Here is a 14164-nt window from a genome sequence, read left to right as displayed (position 1 = left end):
CTGGGCACGGCAGCCAGCATTTCCTTTAAACCGTGCTTTGCCAATCACAACTCTCTCTGACCGGTGTGGGATCCGTGCACCTGTGGCCTCTCAGGCCTGGGTAACGTCTTAGAGGTTCTCTTAGGTAACTGGCTTGGCCCTTGCGACGGTGTTTTTCCAGACGGGGGAACATTTCAATAGGTGTGATGACCTCATTTTCAGTGGTTTCAATGTGGTTTTGTGGGCTGTTTATTGTAAGGTGCACAAGTTCTTCCTGAACCATGAGAGAGACAGAACATGACAAAGGAGCAACTGTCCTTGACTCCCCTCTCCGCTCATGCAATCCTGTTGGCAAAGCTTTTGTCCTGGGGGGGGGGGGGGGAGAGGGGGGAACGCGCCGTGGTTGAAGGCTCTCCCACCCACCCAGCTTTGGCTGAGCCAGATTCTGGATTCAGAGAAATAACCAAGATGGATTCCGGTTTGTTGGCAAAGACATGTATCCAGGGTGTATGCAGCCTGTGAGACAAAACTAGGATACAGTGTGATAGGAGCATGTTAGGCGCGCAAAGAAATGATGTGAGTTAGATTTTAATAGTCATTGATCTTACACTACAAAATCCTTATGAACCTCCATAGACACATTCTTAAAATTTAGAATAAGATGCCTCTTGCTTAGAACTATTAAATGCATTGAAAGGGAACACAAAACCAACGTGAGATGAAAAGTTTCACTCTTTTTGGCCGAAGCCGGTTTGGCTCAGTGGTAGAGCGTCGGACTGCAGACTGAAAAGTCCCAGGTTCGATTCCGGTCAAGGGCATGTACATTGGTTGCGGGCACATCCCCGGTAGTGGGTGTGCAAGAGGCAGCTGGTCGATGTTTCTCTCTCATTGACGTTTCTAGCTCTCTATCTCTCTCCCTTCCTCCTCTCTGTGAAATATAAATAAAATATATTTAAAAAAAAAAGAAAAGTTTCACTCTTTTTGATACAGTATGTATGTACTGGTAATGCATTCTTTTCTAGGAAAAAAAAAGTCCACGTTTAGTAAAGCTCATTATATTGAAATTGCCAGTGCTCATCAACTATAAACCAATATACAAATCGTTCCTTGTTGATATTTTTGTTTTCAAATCTTTGGATCTTTACTCAGCATATGACTATCTCCATTAGAATTCCAGAAAACTAACATATATTCAAAAAGATAACTAAGAGGCTTCAGGACAAGGGGGATAAATGCATAGAAGTGAGATGTATTACCTGGGCAGCCCTGAGTTAGAATCTTTGACTTTCTAATAATGAACCTTCCCCAGTAGCCACCGGTGAAGTATGCCATCAGGGAGAGAAAAGAGTTGTCAACATAGGAATGATCTATTAATTTTTCATTAATGGTGTTCTCTCACCGTGGTAATTACATGTATATTACATGGTGATTATAGGCAGTGACAAACAGGCCATGACAAACTTTTATTTGGGAATTTGGAATATTCTTGAACAATAATGTAAAAAAAGGCAAGAGTAGATTGTATATCTAGATAAACACCAAGGTCATTAGGATACTCATTTATCAAGGTCTCATAGATTATTAATTAACTAATACCGATTTAGGGCCAAAGAGTCATTGGATAGCTTGATGCCACTTAAGGGTAGGTTTTGTTTGGGGAGGATTGGTTTGGTTTCAACCTAGCCTTTTTTTCCACATTCTTACTATCTACCCTGCTATGTGAAAGGCATTCGACGTTGCAGAACTGGCTTGTATCACACGGTAGTGGCTGTACCTGAAAACAGGTGCCTTGGGTTCTTCTGAAGTTTTTTTCTTTAAAATTAAATTTGTTGGGCCCAGCCAGTGTGGCTCAGTGGTTGAGTGAGACCCCCTTCCCTCCTGCTTGTTTTCCTGTCGGAACTTTGGAATCTACTAGGGCAACTGTGGAGATGGAGCAGCACCTGGAGGAGCAGTTGTTGTTCTTCCCAGCCAATACTCAGCTGACACTCTGCTAATACTCAGCTCATACATACTTTGCCCTTTACGCTCATTCCCTTCAGCCCCATGCTTCCATCTTGGGAGAATCCCCTCAAGGCTGCCCTTCTTAGTTTTCACCACATCCCACTCAGCCCCACGCTACTCCTTTGTTGGTTCTTCAACCACCTGTGGAGGGCTGAGGAGGGAGAGGAGGAGGGGGGGAGCTGAGGCTAGAGTTGGTGCTCTTGATGCCTCCACCCCCTGCCGAGGTGGAACTCTGCTTCCTCACTTCTGAGCAAGGTCATGGGCTTGAGAGAGTCCTTCACCCCCTCCTCTTCCTCTTCTTATGTCTTCCCTTTCTTCTCTTCTCTAGCTTCTTTCCTTCTCTGCACTGTCTCCCCAACCCCACCTGATCTCCATCCCAAGACTGGAAGCCAGTAGTTGGGGATGGGACCTGTCCAGTGAAGGCAGAGCTGGGTCCATGGGACAAAGTACAAGCTGTTTGTGAGCTTTGACCCCTTCTCCCTCCAGCTCCTCTTCTCTCCTAGGCATCATTCTTCTCCTGTTGTCCCTGCTCAAAAAGAAAGCATCTGTCTATAGTCACTGACACCGGTATTCCCGGTGGCTGTTCATGAGGACTCTCCCAGGGTTCCTTCTGATCTCATCTCTCCATTCCAGGTCGGCTTCTATCATCCCAACCCCCTGACTCCCCGGGCCAGGCTACCCCCGCTCATTCCCCAAATGCACTTTAATAATCTGTCCAGCACTCCCTTTGTCCCTTGTCCTTCATGGTATTGTTATGCCCAGACTTCGTGATCCTCAAGGACCACCAGGGAGCCAAGGCCAATGCAATAAACAAAAGAGCCTTTTCCATGCTACCATGGGCTCTGTCCCACTCACGCCGGCAGCATGGCGGAAGAGAGAGCGAATTTCGCCCAGTCCAGGGGTTTTACTCCGGTCGGTGGTGATGTCACTGCCTCAGCTAACCCCGATTGGGCTGAGTCCAGTTACAAAATGGAGGATAACTCCACCCTGCCCCACAGTGGAGTCAGGAGCTCATCCTCGCCCCGCCCTGCCCTCTCAGTATCTAGTGGCTTGCCGTGCTATAGATATCCTTCTCGTAATCTGGATCAGACAGGTTGGGTAAAACTGGGGTCCCTTTAAATACGGACAGTGCTCAGTCTCTAGAGACCAGATTCTCTTTGGCAGTAACAATCCTTACCCTTTCTTTGTAAACTGTAGGCTTGCACGCTCCACAGATTACAGAGTTATTCACCCAGATGATTCCCAAACAGTGCATACACTGTAGCCTTCATTCAGCTTAACCTATAACTGCAACTTTCACCCATGCACAACCTGGCACAGTTGATATCTGGCCCTGATTTCAAGGATGGTTAGGAATTCCTGGAGCCTCAGGAGGGAAGGGCATGGAGAAGGCCAGCGTGGTGGGGCAGAGGACACAGGGCATGCGTGTAGCAGGGAGGGACAGAAGTCAAGGCCAGGTTTCAGGGGAGGGTCACAGAACTGAGTTGGGACTGTATTGCAGAGGCCGCCATTTCACAGAACACCAGCCCCGGGGAGATGCGGAAGTGCTCCAAGAGCAAAGAGCTCACTTACGTCATAGATTGGGGAATCTGAATTCAGAATCCCCTTTTTAAAGATCCACAACTGGCATTAGACAATTAAAGCCTCTGAGAAGTCCTTCGATGAAAAGGAAGCCTGTTTAATTTTGCATAAATGTTAAACTTATTTGCAAGGGAAATTCTCTAGCCCCCCTCTCTCCTCCCCCGCCCCGCCCCGCCCAAGAACAAAAGAATTATCAGCATCGCCAGCAGTAGTTTTCCTTAGAGTCTGGGAATTGCTGCTGTCCGCTCAGAGGAGTTATGGTAGGGCTGTTATTTTGTTGTGTTTTGTTTTTTAATTAAAGAAGAGACATGGCCTTATTTTTAGGAAGACCCCTTCGGAAGTGGTGTGTGAAAATGGGAGCCAAGAAAAGTATTGCAGTTGTTCACATGAGAGATAATTCTCCCTAAACAGAGTAAGGCCCACTAGCTCCCTCTTAAAGCTCTCCTAACATCCCCTCTGCCTACCGGTTAAGGTTCAAACTCCCAAACACGATTGACAAAGCCTTCCTCGGTCTGGTTCTTGTCTACTGCTCCAGCCCCAGCTCCAACCCTTTCCCCTGCTTTATAATGAATTCTCAAACAACTCCCCCACCTGAAAGGCTTATATATTCCCTTCAGGTGTTCTTGCTGGAGCTCTTCTCATTGGCAGTTCTTCTCTGTGTCCACCAGGCAATGCCCATTCACTCACAACATTTCTCTGGGAGGGCAGCACCTCTAGGAGCCTTCCGGAACCACCCTTGACACCCTCCGCCTGCGTTGCCCACCCTGTTTCCCACTCCCATGTACAGCGATTTGCTCCTTCTGTGGTACCTGTGCTTCTGTGATTGTGGTGACCACGTGGAGTTCTAAAATGCTACCTCCTTCAAGACACTATTTATCTGTTGCTCATACTATAGACTTAAGGACTCATATAGGGCCTGTCATGAAGTACATGGTCATTTGAGTGACTGTGATGATGGGGAGTGACAAGAGAAGATGGAGGGAAGGGGAAAGATTCAAGAGAGCTGTCGGAGAGGGAATCAGTAGATCTTGGGGATTTATTGGGTGTGGAGGCTTAGGGAACTAAGGGCACCCTAAACTGAGCTGAAGAATACTTCAGAAGGATGAGTTTTAGTAGCGGGGGAAATGAATTTCATTCTAAATGTGCACTCCTTTTTAAAAAATATATATTTTATTGATTTTTTATAGAGAGGAAGTAAGAGGAATAGAGAATTAGAACCATCGATGAGAGAGAAACATCTATCAGCTGCCTCCTGCACACTCCCTACTGGGTATGTGCCCACAACCAAGGTACATACCCTTGACTGGAATTGTACCTGGAACCCTTCAGTCCGCATGCTGACACTCTATCCACTGAGTCATACTGGTTAGGGCAATGTACACCTCATAAAACATTTTTTGAGGTATAATTTACATATAGTGAAATGCGTAGATTTAATTACACAGTTCCATACCTTTGGGCAAAGAGAATATCTGAATTGGAGGCAACGGTGAGACATTGGGTGGGTTGGGTAGTGAGGATGGTCAGCAGCATGAGTTCAGTGGGAGAGTTTGGGGCCAGGAACCGAGCCCTGGGGATCCTTGTGAGAAGTGGATCTGTGGAAGCAGACCTGGTGGTTACTTGGGGCTGCGGAACTGGAGGACGCAATCTTTGATCAAAATGACCAAATATACTCACCAGAGCAGTCATCCCTTCTGAGGGAGTCAGCCAATTGCTTCCTGACTGCCAGGGATCCTATCCCCACTGATTGTGATCAGCAAACACCACACATAAAGAAAAAATGCTAAGATAAACAAAAATGACTCAGAGCCTAATATGAAAACCGAAAATTGCATTAACCATGCTCTCTATTAGCTTCCTGAAACAGCAAAGTCTTTTTCTAATTAACCCACTAGGCAAATAGATGATCTTGGTTGGAGGCTAGCATTCATTCCCCTCCAAGGATACTGCATTGACCTAAATGTATAAGGAGATTTCTGGTCACCTTAGGAGGCATGGTGACACAATGGGAAGATCTCTAGTCTGGGAGCCTATGCATCTCTGGTTCTTTTTCCCTCTCTCTCTGGAGAAGGAGAGACGTTTTTTAGTCTCTTGACCTTGGGCAAGTCACTTGGCCTTGCTGAGCCTCAGGTCCTTTTTTTGTAACCTGAATCCGGTATTTACTCAACTCTTGAACAAGTATTTTTCAAGTTTCTACTCTGTTCCTGGCTCTGGGCTGGTGAAGAATCCCTGCTCTGAAAATACTTTGCTCTGGACGTTGGCCAGGTAGCCATCACTCTCAATTCCAAAGCATGCCTGTGTTCCCTAAGCTGGAGATCAGAAAAATGAGCTGTGCACCCTCTGGTCCCTTAAAGGAATTCTGTTCTGGCTCAGACAACGGGGCTATTAGTGCCAATCTGGGGAGGCAGAGGGAACACTGGGATTGGAGTTGGATAGTCCTGGATTTGGATCCCAGTTCTGCCATTTACTAGTTTGTGATCTGGAATAAGTTGGTTAGGTTCTCTGAGCTCATTTTTCCTCATCTATCAAATGGGGTAAAGATAGCCCTTCGTTGTTTTGAGAAATAAGATGTGTGTGGAAATGCTCTCTTTCCCTATTATCCTGGCAAGTAGCAATGGCCCCGGGCCTTTCTCAACCTCAAATGTTCCAAACAACAAAGCCATTCACCTGAGTCACAGCTCGGTTTATAAATAGTTCCTGGAACTTGCAGAACCCAAGTGGCCCCACTTCCCTCAGCACATTCTCAGCAATTTCCTTCTCACTCCATTCCATTTCATTTCATTGTGTTTTGTTTCACTGAGACTTGAAATTAGGTCATTTCCTCTCCACTTTCTACAAACTGGGAATGTGGCTCCGAGCCACATTTTCACTCTTCCAGCACGCTATGGCTGTACCAGGGAGGTCGTTGTAATGGAATTTTATTGATAATGCCTCCATATAGACCATGATAGATCAAAGGATCTAAAATTATGTCACAAGGTCCAATCACCTGTTTATAATGAGGAATCTGAGGCTGGGGAGAGGGAGTGGACTAGCTACAGGTCACCCGGTGGTAGACTGACATATAGGTTTCTTGATTCCTGGTCTAGCTCACTTTCCTCTAAACCACAGAATCTTTCCAGTTCTAAACCCTATTAGCTGTTTGCATCTCAAGTGGTCGGAGAACTATTTGCTCAATCTTTGCCCTTTTGTGCAGAAGGACACCCATCAATTTAGAACACTTCCATGGAAATTCAGTAAGGTCACCCATGGCACTAAGATGAACACCAAAAACCACAAAGAGGCCAGAAGTATGTGGCAAGTCAAAGCAGAGTAGAGAGAGAATGTCCATTATTGGAAAAGGGAAGACTTCAGAGGTTGTAGGGGGAAATGAATTGCTGCCTCTGCAATCTAAAGACCTGGGAGAGAAGTAGAAAGGGTTCCCACATGGTGCTCCAGTCTTTGAAGTTCATTAGGATCATGAGGAAGCACTCATAGGATGGATAGCTCTGGGTGAGAGTAGAGGCAATTTTTGGTGACACTGCATGGATAACTACTGTTCACCCCACCACTAGAATGCTCGAGGTATGGATTGTGGAGATTGAGAGGAATGTGTCCATCTGTCAGTCAGTGGATGCTGCCCTTTGGGGAGATAATAAAGGAGTACAAGAGGTCTTCCCACCCTTGAGGAACATTCCAGAAGACCATCCTTAGCTTTTCTTTAAAAGTTTTGTTCAGGCTACCAATGAATGCATGAATAAGTGAAACAATCTCTCTCTCTCTCTCTCTCTCTCTCTCTCTCTCTCTCTCTCTCTCTCTCTCTCTCTCTCTTTTCTTTCTTCTCTCTCTAAAATCCATGGGGGTGGGAGGACTTTGTTCAGGCCCTGTCCAGGTAGTTCAGTTGGTAAGAGTGTTGTCTCAATATACCAAGGTTGTGACTTCTATCTTTGGTCAGGGCACATACAAGAAGCAACCAATGAATGTATAAATAAGTGGAACAGCAAATCAATGTTCTTCTCTCTCCAATCAATCAATAAAAAGAATTAAAAAAATTTAAAAGCCTTATTCAGCTTGTTTGGTCTTTCCCGTCTTGCAATAACAATCTCTTCCATTCCAATCCTCCTCCTCCCTCCTTGTATTTCCTCCTCTTCTATATGTCTATAGGTGCAGAGCTTTTAAACATTCTGTCACCTTATTTCTATTTTCTATGCTTGTGAATTCCTAAGACCTGTGGAGCAATATTGTTCTTTCCATCTTTTATAGGTAAAAAGCAAATCAAACCCAGAGATACATGAAATTGCTGAAGATCATCTACATTGAAGTGACAGAGCTTGTCCTAAACTGCAGGCAGCGCCCTGCCTGCAAATCCAAGGCCTCTCTTGGAGGGGCTGGGAGCGTCAGCCCGTAGCCTGGAAAAATCCACTTCATTTGGACTCACTGTCTTGTCAGAGTACACGCTCTGGCTACTTAAGTTCATTCCATTTAGATACCACTTTGGTTTTAGGGCCTGATTTTGAGCCTGGTAATTGTTTACTAACGGGTTTGAAGAACTCTGGATATTTACTCTGGCCTCAGAGAAATGTTCTTACTAGGTTACACGACTATTTTGAAACCCAGTCCTTACTCTTTTTTTTTTTTAACTTAATAAAAGTTTGCGCAAACAATGCATCCCACAGGAGAAACTTGTGCCAGATTCCAGATGTTTAACACGTTTGCTTCAGATATTGGAGTTCATGGCCTCTTGCATTTGTTAAACCAAAAAATGTACGACCATAGAAATAATCTTTCATATCTGGGAGTTCTGTGAGGTCAGGCTGGATTCTGGGCACCTGTGGCCTTTCAACAAACTTTTTGATCACAGGCTTTCCTGTGTGTGGTGTGTGTGTTGGTGGTGGTGGTGTGTGTGTATGTGTGTAATTTTTAAAATAGCCCAAACAGACAGTTCAATGAGGGGGAGCATTGAGCTCTTTCATTTTGCCTCAATTCCAGTTCATTTTGTTTGATGTATGCCAAATGTTCAAAAAGTTTCTTTTCTAATCCTGATGTTGACTCTCCACCTTGTAATCACTCACCTGGGTCTGCCATTCCACCAACCAATCAGTTCTTTAAATATATATATATATATATATATATATATATATATATATATATATATATATTATTGATTTTTCACAGATAGGAAGGGCGAGAAATAGAGTTAGAAACATCGATGAGAGAGATACATCGACCAGCTTCCCAACCAATGTACATGCCCTTGACGGAATCGAACCTGGGACCTTCTGGCTCTATCCACTGAGCCAAACTGGTTTCGGCCAACCAATCAATTCTTGATGAGTCTTGGGATTCAGAATGCTGGACCTCCAATACGAGCCAGCATCTACTGGGGATGATGGTTTCTTTGCATTCGTTATATCATTGAACCTGTCACCTTTACTACCACCATCTTGGTCCCAGCCACCCTTCTCTCTGCCTCCATTATGGGCAGTGGCTAGCCAGTGGCTTCCACATTTGCTGCTCCCAGCAGTTTATCCTCAATGCAACATGTTAAATCGGTTCAGGCCATTCCTCTACTCCATACCTTCTAACAGCTTCTCGGCCTGTTAGTAAAAGCAAATAACAATGGCCTACACTATCTCCTTCACCCTGACCCCCATTCTGTGCTCCTCTGGCCTCAATTTCTACCCCTCCCCCTCTCTTTCTTTTGCTCCTGTTGTTCTGACCCTCTTATCATTCCTCAAGTGTGCCAGGCAGACTGGCCAGCATGGCTCAGTGGTTGAGTGTCGACCTATGGACCAGGAGGCCACGGTTCGATTCCCAGTCTGGGCACATGCCTGGGTTGTGGGCTCGATCCTCAGTAGGAATCAGTAGCCAATGATGTTTCTATCTCTCCTACCTCCTTCGTGATCTATACAAAGTTAAATCCTGTACAGCTTAAGCAGGATAGTCCCAATCTTGTGAATCTTCTCCCACTTATTATATACCCAGGCTGGTCACACGCTGAGGGTTTTCCCATTCACCTGACTTTCTTTTCAAATGTCTTTCACCAGTGAAGTGTCTTTTCCAATATCTATTCTATCCCATAAGCAGCAATATTGTTTGGTAAATTAATCTCAACTGAAGGGTTAGGTAGGCCTGATTAGTCAAAACATGATCTAATCCTCTTTGCCAGTTATTTATTCAAGAATGAGCATGTGACCCAGTTCTGGCCAAAAAGATATGAGGAGAGGTTTGCTGGCTTTTGGAAAAGTTTCTCTCTTGAGAATAGTCCAGGGGAATTCATTCTAACCCCTCACCTGAACTGAAAGAGGCAGTTGTGACAGCCCCTGGTCACCATTCTACAAAGACAAGGCAACTAGATTTAGGATGAAGCTTGCATAACCTGGGACAGAGCAAAAGGAAGGAAACATTCCACAATAAAGTGGTTGAACTGCTGGATCAATGACTCTGAAATCTCATCTACTTGGGACTTCCTTTTAGACTAGTCATGTCAGTTATCAGTTGCTGTAATAACAAACCTTCCCTAAAACTAGTAGCTTAAAACAACATTTTGTCTTAGTTCAGGAATCTGCAATATGGGCAGGGCTCAGTGGGGAAGGCTTGTCTCTGTTCCACAAGGTGTCATCTGGGGTCTGGAGGATCCACTTCCCAGATGGCTCACCCGCAAATGGGGAAAGTTGGCACGGACGGGCTCAGTCAGATCTCAGAGTCATTACCCTTGGTTCCTCTTCATGTGGGCCTCTCCACAAACTGCTTACGCTTCCTCAGAGCATGGTGGCTGGATTCCCAGCGTGAGCATCCAAAGAGAACCAAGCAGAAATGGTATTGTTTTTTTATGACCTGGCCTTGGATGTCATATTCCAATAGTTCCACATTCTGTCATTTCCACAGCACTCTCCTGGTCAACCAGGCACAATGGTTAGCCTACATACAGGAGAGGGGACATCCCAATCTTTGAAGAGAGGAAATTCCAAGAATTATGAACATGATTGAAACCACCACACTTCCTAATACATGTTCTTACTTTTATGACCGTTTGAGTTGGGCATTTTATTTGTGGCTGAAAACATCCTTATTGATGTAGTTGGTGTCATCTCGGCTGTGGGCAACAAGAATGTCATAAATGAACAGTTTTCAACAACAATGCCAATAGTAACAGGGTTGCTAGTAATTTCCTAGTATATTAAATTCCCAAGGTATTGTAACTATTTACTTTTTTTTTCTCTTGAAAATGAGAACAGAATCAAGCTTCCCACTATAATAGCATACAAGTCATTTATCTTAATACTAGTAGATTTCTCTAAATGGGTAATAAAGGGATGGGATCAGAGCAAGAATATGGTGTCTAGGAATATGTGTCCAGGTTTGGAGCTTTTGGCTGGATGCTTCTTTTAGTAAGAGCTGGAAGGTACTTCAGAGTTCATGTGCTCAGGGTCAAATTCTTTTCCTTCTCACATATGAGGTTAAAGACTTGTGGATCACATGCGACGTTCTCTTTGTAGTTCTGCTGGTCTTTCTGTGGACGAGGGAAAGAATAAAGAAATTCTTCTTGATCGTCTGCATTGTCCTGCCCCATGATGAACTTTGTCTAGTAAAACAAGTCATTTGTAAATGACCACTGTGTTCTTAGCACTCAGCCAAGCATTGCAGAAATAATGACCTGAATATGTGGTTCTCTAAGAACCTAGAAAATAAATAAAAATGCAGTTGAAGAGCAGTTGGGGCTACTTAAAATGAAGGGCTACACCAGGTATATAAATCAGCCCTCTAAAGGAAAGGGGAGTGAATGAGAGCTGAATATTGACTAGAATTTCAAGGTGCTTCCCCACCCACAGGGACAGCAGCAGATCACTTGATCCTCTCCTTCCCAGCTACCTCTGTCTGGCCCACGGTGGACTTCGGGGAGCCCAACCATAGACCAGACCAGCAACTGTGCCTCTTGTGGTCCAACTAAAAAATATAAGCTGAGCCCGTTGGATTCTGCTCCTAGGAGTCTGGAAAGTGACAGCAGTTATTACCCTTAGGTAGAAGGCCCTGAGCTCAAAGGTCCGGTAGATTTGCAGTAGAGGAAGTCATTGCAGAATTGGGGGCAGACTGCTGCTCTGAGGGACCAGGGACTCAGAGAAGCTGGTTGAGATGTGCAGGTGTGCAGAGAAATGTGGCGCCTTTGAGATGAGAGGCTGGGAGGTGCCTGGGCTGCCTCCGGGGCTGTGCCCTTCCTAATGCCCACTTGTTCAAATTCCTGCATTCCTGGATGCTGGACTGCTTCCCCTCCCATGTCAGGGCTGGGATGAGAATGCCATGCTGTGCCTTTTACTTGAACTCATTTCAGTAGGTTTCTGTTACTTATAACCATCAGAGTTCCGTTCAGAACAAGCCAAGAATTCACAGGAGAGATGATTTCAATCAGCCCTGAGAAATGAATTGAGTTTATGTAGTAACAACTGCTGTGATTCAACGAAAGAAGCTTGACCTTGAGAGTCACACAGGGCCTTGGGTTCAAATCCTGGCTCCTTGATCGTTACTCCTCTGTAAAGTTTATCACTATCTGGTAGATAATGATATCTACCAGAATTAAAGAAGTACGTATGTATGGACCATGAACGCAGTGCTTGGCATGTGATAGGCCAATGAAGAATGAATGCCGTTATCATGCCAAGCATATTTGGATGGGAGGAAGGAAGTAATTCTCAACCCTGTTTCCAGTAAAGTGAAATGGTTTTGATTGAGGCATTTCGTATTTCTCAACACTTTGAAAGTGGCTCTGTGTGTTTGGGGTGTGGGGGATGTGGGGGTGTGCGCATGCGTGTTGTTTGGCGAGGGTATTGTTTGTCTCTCCTAGCCCCCTTTCCTCTAGAAGCTGTATTCACTCTGTTCTTGGACTCGCTGTTGTTATTAATCAGGCATGCAGTGTGAGATGAACAGGGGTGATGAGTTGGTCAGACTGCCAAGCAAGTCCATGTTGTGCAGGAAAAGCCAAATTGTTTCCTGAGGGGATGTTTTTCAGAAATGAAAGGGTGTGCTTCGCTGGCCCCCATCGACCCTGTCCCATCCCTGGAGCGCTGTCACCTTGGAGGGTGATGCGACAGCTCATTCAACGCCAGGGCATGGGGTGCTGTGGAGTGGAGCTGGGAGAGGGCTGCACTGTTGTTGTTGGTTTGTTCTTCTCGTAAATGAAGCCCATGTCGAGTAGGAAATGGACTGCAGACTTCCCACATTTCCTGAAAAAAATATCCCAACATCATCAATCCCTCGCAAACTGGAAGGGTGGGGGAAGCCAGGGAAAGGCAGGGAGCGGTGGGGGAAAGAAGGAATGTCTAAACAAACAGGATTATACAATGTTTTGAGGACCCCACTCCCAACAATGCCTCTAATTCCTATAAAGACCAATGCGTACTTCAAACTAACAGATTAAGATACAATTGTCATAAAACTATGTCTTTAGACATTTGATTCATCTGCCAACCACATGTATCCATGACTTCTCCTGATGGGCTTGGAGCAGATTTGAAGAGAGGGGAAGAACATCTTGGCATCCTAAGCTGCCTGGGGATTTTGTTGGGTGTATTAGTTTTTCTAAAACTCTGATAAAAGCAAAAAGCACCAATGATAGATTTCAGATTTATGTGCGTGTGTTTTTTCAGATAGTGATTTAGAATTGTATTTGCCAATGGCCCTTAATATTCAGAAGTAGCCTTCTGAAGAGTTGTGTGTTTTTTTAAAAATCTTTCCTCTGCTGCAACAATATTTAGATTTTATATCTAATCAAAAAGGATAGAAAAGCTCAACCAGAATTTTACTGAGGTTCCAAAGATGACCCTCTAACTTACCATTGGTGCCTCCTAGTGATTCGGCGGGAGAATCCTGGGCCACAAACTCTGGGGCCACAGTGGGGTAAGAGCACCTCTCCCATCATCCCAGAAAATCATAATTGGAGAGTATCTCTGGTTAGCTACCACTGCATATCAAACAGTCCCAAAATACCATGGCATAAAATAATACTCATCTATTCCTTCTCACCTGTGTGCTGATCAGCTGCGGTCATGCTGATCTAGTCTGGGCTGATCTGGGATGACACTGTTCCATGCCCCTCATCCTTCCTGGACCAGCTGGCTGGCCCAGGCAAACTCTTCTTACGGCGTTGGCAAAAGCACAGGAGGGCAAGCAGAGATATGTGAGGCCCAAGCTCAGAACTTTAACACTGTTCCTTCTATCTCATTCTATTGGCCAAAGCAAGTCACATGTCTGAAGTCATAATCAAGGGGTAGAGGAATACACTCCATTTCTTGAGTGAAAGAAATTTCAAAGTCATGGCAAAGGGTATGGATACAGTAAGAGATGAAGCACTGGGCCAATACTGTAATCTACTTCAGAGAAGAAGGCCTATGGCTATGACTGTACCTTTGGTGAATGGAGCCACACACTTGTCTACATCTGTGACAGGCCAGTTTGTTCTGTGGGGTTGATATGTCTATCATAACTTGATGCTATTCATCACTCAGTATTCCTCTTAACTCTTCTAATTTTGATAACATATTCCTCCTCAGCAACCTGATTATCATTTAGCTTCCTGTATGGTTATTTCTACATGTGTAGGGCTTTGAAGAGACAAATGTCTGGGACCTGC

This window comes from Pipistrellus hanaki (assembly GCF_964339955.1).
Source record: "Pipistrellus hanaki genome assembly, chromosome: 1".
Taxonomy (NCBI): Eukaryota; Metazoa; Chordata; class Mammalia; order Chiroptera; family Vespertilionidae; genus Pipistrellus; species Pipistrellus hanaki.
This window is presented reverse-complemented; position numbering follows the sequence as displayed.